At 39.9% G+C, this 8,728-nt stretch overlaps 1 pseudogene; it reads right to left on the reverse strand.

Moving 5' to 3' along the window:
- Nucleotides 1-1,685: 1,685 nt before the first annotated feature.
- On the reverse strand, nucleotides 1,686-3,973 carry LOC121023727 (solute carrier family 22 member 9-like; annotated as a pseudogene).
- Between the last annotated feature and the right edge of the window lie 4,755 nt (nucleotides 3,974-8,728).

Consider the following 8,728-nt stretch of genomic DNA (forward strand, 5'->3'; position numbering starts at 1 on the left):
CTGCTTGCAATTCTCTCTCCCCCTCATCTGCCCCTCCCCTGCTCCCTCTTTCTTTCTCTCAAAATAAATAACCATTAAAAAAAAAAGAAACTTGGATTTTATTTTAAGTACACTGGAATATCATTGGAGCGTCACGGGGGTCCTGGGGTAAGAGAGACAGAAAGAAGTTCAAGCTTGAAAAGCTCGGTAAATGGATGAAATGTGTAACATTAACAATAGTCAAATACTTGCGGGTGGTGCCTTTTAAAGGCAGGAGCTCCACATTCTCAGAAGTTTTCTAACAGAAACCGGATGGTTATTAATCAGAAGTGCTGGGCTGCTTTTCATCTGACAGGGAGCAGAACTCAGTAACTTCAAAGTTCCTTTGAATATCTTCTAAAATATCCTTTCCAATGTAACATCTGGTAAGATGATCTGAGCCATAGGTATTGAAATCAACCCTCTTACAACTGGTCTTCTGGCTGCCACTGTTATCTCTTACTCAATTATCCTTCCAACCCAACTGTCGCATCCCCGTTATTATTATATCTCTTATTAAACATTTCGTGGGGGTTAGCTGGCGTCTGAACACTGGGGAAAGTGGTACACACTGGCTCAGAGGCTGGACTCTGATCCGAAGATCTACATAGGTAATGTTTAACGGTGATCAACTCAAAGGTCACAATTTTTAGTTACTACCAAGTGGCATCATCACACTGATGGACGGATGTTCAGGGGCATATAAAGTTCCCTTAGTGCTCTCATGGGTGACAGCAATGGCTGACTGCCTCCTTCAAAAGGAGCTCTGCCAAGATGCAGGAGGTCCCAAACTTCTCATTTCCCCAAGCCATGTCCTCCTGGGTTCCTAATATTATTTACCTTACATGGTTACAAACATTATGTATTAAAGCTATTTCACGGAGATCTGCACCGAGGTGACAGGTGCAATATCTTACCATCCCGTCGGTGCCACATTGCTACACAACCCACAGATTGTGTAAAGATTATTACTCGTTGCACATGAATACCTGCATTGTAGGTATGCAGTGATGACCAGTCTGGCAGCATTCAAAACCATTTATCTTACTGGTCTAGGTAGTTGAGAACATTTTCAAGGCCAATTAATAATAATAATAATTCACAAATTTGCGCTTTCAAACATGTTGGTACTTTCTGCCTCAAAACCTCGTCCTCTCCCTGCATTCAAATAACTCCTAGACATAAACCTTGTGTCCTGGCATCAGCTTTGAAAATCCCTCCCTGAAACTTCTTTGAATCTGAGTTAGATGCCTTCCTCTGACCTGCTTCAGGCAATACAAAGAACACATTTATCACACCACACTATAATTTATTAAGTACTCTTATTAGGTTGTGGCTCCCTGGAGTCGGAGATAGAGGTCAGCACATAGCACGATGCAGAACCTACAGTGAGATGTCAGTAAAGGTTTCTTTTTTAAATTTCAATGTTAGTTAACATACAGCGCAATATTGGTTTCCGGAGTAGAATTCAGAGATTCATCATTTACATACAACACCCATGCTCATCCCAACGAATGCTCATCCCTCCTTATTACCCATCACCTATCTGGTCCATCTTCCACCCACCTCCCTCCATCGACCCTCAGTTTGTTCTCTATCATAAAGAGACTCTTGTGGTTTGTTTCCCTCCCTTCTCTTTATCTCCCTGCTCCTTCCCTAGAATAAACCTAACTCAGTGCCCCAGCTATAAATAGGAATCGGGCCACTGATTTTCTGTCGCGACTGGCGCGACAAACACCGAGGTCAGGGTCCTGAGGGTAGGGGAATGCAAGAAAAAAGAGAGAGAAGAAAGTTTGGGAACAGGAGGGTCCCCTGGGCTGATGGCCCAAGTGACGGCTTTATTGTTGCTGTACACAATCTTTTATATCCGGACTCTTATGGGTCAGGCCATTCTAAGAATAAACAGGTTTCACATAATCGCTGCCAACCCAAACATTTAGTTCTGTGTTTCTTGTGCATTTTCTAGACGGGTCACAACAAGACCTTGTTGATAAGATTGCTAGCAAAACACAATTCCCATGTTTGTTTCTATCTGACTCGGGGTAGAAAAAGGGAGGTAGCATTACTGCCAACACCTGCAGACCACAGGCTTCAGGAATTAACTTTCTCAGCCTTGACAAGGCTTTCATATGCCCTTGAAAGTGGGGGAATGGGAGGGGGAACCACCGGGTTAGCTAAGTCAACAGGGAACGTTGCTCGACCCGGTCTCAGCCTGGCACCGGGGCCCGGCCCCCCACAATTTTCATGACTGAGATTCACATATCAGTTCCCACTGGAAGGGGAGGAAAGCAGCGCAGCAGTTTTAGAAGAGTTTAAACCCTTTAGGAGACATTGACTCCAAACTCTTACATGTGATGGATGGGATCCTCTCCCTCGTGGTCCTGCCTTTGTTTCCAACCACTCTCCCCTGGTGTCTCACAGCTATAATACTGAGCTTGCTTCAACACTTGAAATGAGGCTGGTTCACTCTCTTGTGCCTCATATCCTCTGAATCATTTGCATCCATGTGCCTGCATATCTCTATTCATTTTCCTCTTAGACCACCAATTCCCTTTGTTGCATTAACTTATACACATTTTTCAGGCATTGTGTCCAACACAATTTTTTCAAGAAACCTACTCTCATCCTATAGGTAATACAGAAGCCCTGCCTTGGACTTCACTTAGCAATCTACATTCACCTTTATGGTAACTCTTATCTTTGGCCACACATCAAATCACTTGGGAAAGCTTAAAAAGTGCTGATGCCTGGATCCTTTGCCCAGAAGTTCTGATTTACTCTACTCTGGAAATCAGTTTTCAATGAGTATTGAGAACCACTGATCTAGCGTAACATTACTTACATTTCTTTTTAATGTTTATTTATTTTTGAAAGAGAGGGAGAGAGGGAGAGATAGAGAGAGAGGGAGACACAGAATCTGAAGCAGGCTCCAGGCTCTGAGCTGTCAGCCCAGAGCCCAACTGAGGCTGGAGCCCATGGACCATGAGATCATGACCTGGGCTGAAGTCTGGTGCTTATCTGGCTGAGCCACCCAGGTTCCTATAGCATAACATTACTTTTTAAATTATAGGTCTCTCTCACTAGATTGAATGATGTGATAGCAGGCATGTGTTTAGATTGTTCACTAACCTCAACACCAATACTCTTGACTGTCATAGTATAGATAAGCGATTACTACCTGCTGAACGAATGAAGAAAAGTCTGGCTGCAGTGTCCACGTTGGGACTAAATGTATTAAGCAAGTCTATTTTTTGTGTAGTTCTTTTTTAAATTTATTTTTAATTATTTTTAAACTTTATTTACTTTTGAGAGAGAGACAGAGAGTGAGCAGGGGAGGAGTGGAGAGAGAGGGAGACACAGAATCCAAAGCAGGCTCCAGGACCTGAGCTGCCCGCATAGAGCCCAACGCGGGACTCAAACTCATCAACCGGGAGATCATGACCTGAGCCGAAGTCAGACGCTCAACCGACTGAGCCACCCCGGCGCTCCAATTTTTTGTGTATTTCTAAACACTTTGATCATATAAGTGGAAGATTTAAATGGGACTTCTTACCTCAATTACAATGGTGACAGGGAATAAGCTTTGGTCATCCACCCAGCCTTCCACACAGGGCTCTATGTCTGGCCCACTCGTGTTGCAGAAGGTACCATTCAGGTGAAGGAACTGCCCCTGGGGATGGATGAAGCGATGGCCTTTCTCTGGCTTCATGTTTGAGGCCAGTGGGATGGAGATTCTCAGGAGTACCTCTTGGCTGAAGATCCCAGTGCTGTTAGCAGAGACCGTGTCGTTGTGAAGGACGTGGACCCAGCAGCAGTGACCAGGGATGGCTGCAGTGAAGTTCTCCAATAAAATATGAGTTTTCACTACGAGGCTGGAGATACAAAGGAAAATCATCTGAAGGATCTGGAATCTCCCCAGGCCTCCATCTTGATCCAGGAGGCACTGAAGGGCCATGGAGGCTGAAGAGTCGATCTGTAAGAGGAGGCACAATGACTTTACTGAAATAAGTTCAAAGGGAGAAAATATTTCCTTTCGCTATGTCACCCTAAGTGCATATATCTTTTTAATGATTATTTATTTTGGAAGAGAGAGAGAGTGTGTGTGTGCACACACATGAATGAAGGAGGGGCAGAGAGAGAGGGAGAGAGAATTCCAAGCAGGCTCCCTGCTGTTAGCATGGAGCTGGACAGGGGCCTTGAACCCAGGAACCATGAGATCATGACCTGAGTTGAAATCAAGAGTCGGAAGCTCAACTGACTGAGCCACCCAGGTGCCCCCACACTAAGTGCATATGGATCCTGACCCCACTTTCTCCTTAGTGGGCCCTGCCTGACCGACACAGAAGAGTGGTGGGAGGTTTTACCCCAAGTCTTTTGAGGCAGCTAGATAGTTTCCATAAAGTCACAGATACATGTATTTGGCAAAGAGACTTAGCTGTTGACAACTAAACTTGCTTAAAAGACTACTCAGTGAATGATCCTGACCTTACAGGCTCCTGGGAAGTCAGTAGAGTTTAGACGGAAATATCCCTGTTTGGCATATAACCTAAAACACACCTGTTCAATCATCTAGTATTTTCAGAAAAGGGATGTATGGAGGCCCAAGGGTGAACTTCTTTGTGATATTCCTGTGTAAAGAGCAGAGAGCAGGGATTTGTCTTGATTAGAACTGCATTTTTATTAAAGATTAAAGAAAAGCATCCTCAGTTAAATCAAAGTGGAATGTTGTGAACGAATGCTAACTTTTGGTAACTGAAGTCCTGCTACAGTTTAAATCACACCGTAACAGCGGTCTTAAGATTTTTGAAATGAGGAAATTTCAAAATGGGGGAAGGAAATTGTATTTTTTCTGTAATGGTTTGTTTTCGCAGAGTTACTGAGTCATCCGAATAGCATTTTGGACTAACTTTCTTTGCTATTGCTGTAAATAAACCAATGTCATGTGTTTATATGTATTTGTATATTATATTTTTATTTATAAGTTTCTAAGTGAAACATGAGGTCAGTGTTTCAAGGTCTTATAATCCAGTTAATAAGAGATAGATACATAAATAATTACACTGCAATGTCGTAAGATAATTATAAGAGAAATACACAGTGTGCTGTGGAAAAATGAAAAAGACAATGTTCCATGATTCCCGGGGAGACGCCATGGGCCAAGGAAATGGTCTTTATAGAAGTGAACTTTTAACTACTCTTGAAGGAAGATTCTTGAGACAATAAAGCAGTGGGTGAACAATTGAAAAAAAAAACAGTTTATAACCAAGAGAATAATAAGCATACAATCATAGGAAAAGGTAAATAATATTTGTGCACTTATAAGATATTCAAAAGATCTACAGAATATACAGAATATACAGAATCTACAGAATATACAGGGCAATAATGGGAGAAGGTAGGTTGATTTTTAAAAATCTTTAGAATTTATTCTGCAGACTAGAGTTTCTTATTCTTTTTAAAAAATTTTTAAAGTTTTTATTTAAAATCCAGTTAGTTAACATACAGTGTAATATTAGTGGCAGGTGCACGATGTAGTAGTGATTCAACAGTTCCATGCATCACCTGGTGCTTACCATGACAAGTGCCCTCCTTAATCCCCATCACCTATTTGCCCATCCCCCTGCCCACCTCCCCTCTGGTAACTGTCCGTTTGTTCTCTATAGTTAAGAGTCTATTTCTTGGTTTGCCTGTCTCTCTCTTTTTTCCCTTTGCTCATTTGTTTTGTTTCTTAAATTCCACAGATGAGTGAGATAATATGGTATTTGTCTTTCTCTGACTGACTTATTTTGCCTAACACAATACTCTCTAGCTCTACCCATGTCATTGCAAATGGCAAGATTTCATGCTTTTTTGTGGCTGAGTAATATTTCATTATATGTATAATATGTAATATTCCATTATTTATATCTATATCTATATCTATATCTATCTACATCATGCCACATATATATATATGCCACATATTTATCCATTCATCAGTCAATGGATACTTGAGCTGTTTCCATGATTTGGCTGTTGTAGATAATGCTGCTATAAACATTGGGGTGCATGTATCCCTTTAAGTTAGTATTTTTGTATTCTTTGGGTAAATAGTCAGTAGTGCAATTGCTGGATTGTAGGGTAGTTTTATTTTTAGTTTCTTGAGGAACTTCCATACTGTTTTCCAGAGTGGCTGCACCAGTTTGCCTTCTCACCAACAATGGGAGTCCCCTTTCCCACTGGGAAAGAGGGCTCCCCTTTCTCCACATCCTTGCCAACACCTGTTGTTTCTCGTGTTGTTGATTTTAGCCATTCTGACAGGTGTGAGGTGATAGCTCATTGAAGTTTTGAATTATATTTCCCTGATGATCAGTGATGTTGAACACCTTCTCATATGTCTGTTGCCCATCTGGATGTCTTCTTTGGAGAAATGTTTATTCATCTCTTCTGCCTATTTTTAATTGATTATTTGTTTTTTGGGTGTTGAGCTTGATAAGTTCTTTATAGGCTTTAGATACTAACCCTTTATCAGACATGTCATTTGCAAACATCTTCTCCCATTCCATCAGTTGCCTTTTAGTTCTGTTGATTGTTTCCTTTGATGTGCAGAAGCTTTTTATTTTGATGAAGTCCCAATAGTTTATTTGTTTATTTAATTTATTTTGTTTCCATTGCCTCAGGAGACATATCTAGAGAGAAGTTGCTACAGCTGATGTCAAAGAGGTCACCGCCTGTGTTCTCTAAGATTTCAATGGTTTCCTGTCTCTCATTTAGGTCTTACATCCATTTTGAGTCTATTTTTGTGTATGGTGAAAGAAAGTGGTCCAGTTCCATTCTTCTGGATATTGCTGTCCAGTATTCCCAATACTATTTGTTGAAGGGACTTGTCTTCTTCCCTTTGGATATTCTTTCCTGCTTTGTTGAAGATTAATTGACCATATAGTTGTGGGTTCATTTCTAGGTTTTCTATTCTGTTCCATTGACCTGTGTGTCCATTTTTGTGCCAGTATCATACTGTTTTGATCACTACAGCTTTGTAATATAACTTGAAGTCCAGAATGTGATGTCTCCAGCTTTGCTTTTCTTTTTCAAGGTGGTTTTGGCTATTCAGAGTCTTATTCTTGAATTTCAAATTCATCACTTGTGGGACACCTTAGAAAGTAGATCTATGTCCAGCCTGCAGAGATTCCTTTTCAGGAAATGACTTAAATGGAACAATTACAAAGATGAAATTTCTTGAATCATTGGGTGCTATTGTAAAGGTTTTGAAAGAGGGATATCTTAGTCTTCTAGGGCTACCATAACAAAATTACACAGACTGGGTGGCTTAAACAACAGAAAGTATTTTGTTTCAGTTCTGTTGTTAGAAACAACAGAAAGTTAGAAACTAGAAATCAACAAGAAAGATAAAGCTGGTTCTATTTGCTTTTCTTTTGTTCTTTTTTAAGTTTTTAATTTAAATTCCAGTTAATTAACATACAGTATAATATTAGTTTCAGGTGTACAATTTAGTGATTCAACACTTCCATACAATACCCAGTGCTCATCATGACTAGTGCACTCCTTAATTCCCATCACCTACTTCACCCATTCCTCCCACCCTGACTCTAGCATGTATGAAGCTATTATATCTGAGGTCCTCTGTTTCTCTACCTATAAAATGGAAATAGTATGACTTGCCTTATCTCTCAAAGTGTTTATGAGGACCAAATCAGATCTGAAAGCACAGCATAAATATTAAAATATCACATACAAAACAAACTTGTATAGGAATGTTCATAGCAGCATTATTCATAATAGCCAAAAAGTGAAAATAACTAACTCAAAGATCCATCAATCAGTGAATGGATAAACAAAAATAACATAGCTATATTTAGCCATAAAAAGGAATGAAATGCTGATGCATGTTACAATGTGGACGAACCTTCAAAACTTTATGCTAAGTGATAGAAGTCAGAAACAAAAAGCCACCGTATATGATTCCACTTATATGAAATGTCCAGAGCAGAGGAATCCACAAGGAAATCATATTAGTGGTTTCAGGGCAGGGGGTGAAGGGGATAGGGAGGATTAGGGAGTCACTGCTAATGGGGACAAGGCTGATGAAAATGTTTTGAAATTAAGATCATGGAGATGGCTGCATGACTCTGACTCTGTGAATATACTAGAAACCACCGAACTGTACACTTTAAAAGGATCAGTTTATAGTACATGAATTATATTTCTATTTTAGAAATTCTACACTAAAAATACGTTATACAAATATTAAAGGAAAAAGAAAGCTGGAAAGTTCAAAAGCACGTGGAAACTAAACAACATACTCCCGGACAACCAATGGGCCAAAGAAGAAATCAAAAGGAAAGTAAAAACAATCTTGAAACAAACAGAAATGAAAACACAACACACCGAAACCTATGGATGCTGCAAATCAGTTCTTAGAGAAGTTTAAAGAAATGCAAGCATCTATATTAAAAAACAGAAAAGTCTCGAGCAACCTAATTTTACATCACAAAGAACTAGAAAAAGAAGAACAAATTAAGCCACAGTTTGTTATAGAAGGAAGGATATAATAGAGCAGAATGGAAATAAATGAAATAGAGACTAGAAAAACAATAGAAAAGGGATGAGCACTGGGTGTTGTATGTAGGTGATGAATCACAGGAATCTACCCTCGATATCAAGAGCACACTGTATACACTGTATGTTAGCTAACTTGACAATAAATTATATT

The sequence above is a fragment of the Herpailurus yagouaroundi genome, unplaced genomic scaffold (genome assembly GCF_014898765.1).
Source record: "Herpailurus yagouaroundi ecotype Mexico unplaced genomic scaffold, PumYag 569, whole genome shotgun sequence".
Classification (NCBI taxonomy): domain Eukaryota; kingdom Metazoa; phylum Chordata; class Mammalia; order Carnivora; family Felidae; genus Herpailurus; species Herpailurus yagouaroundi.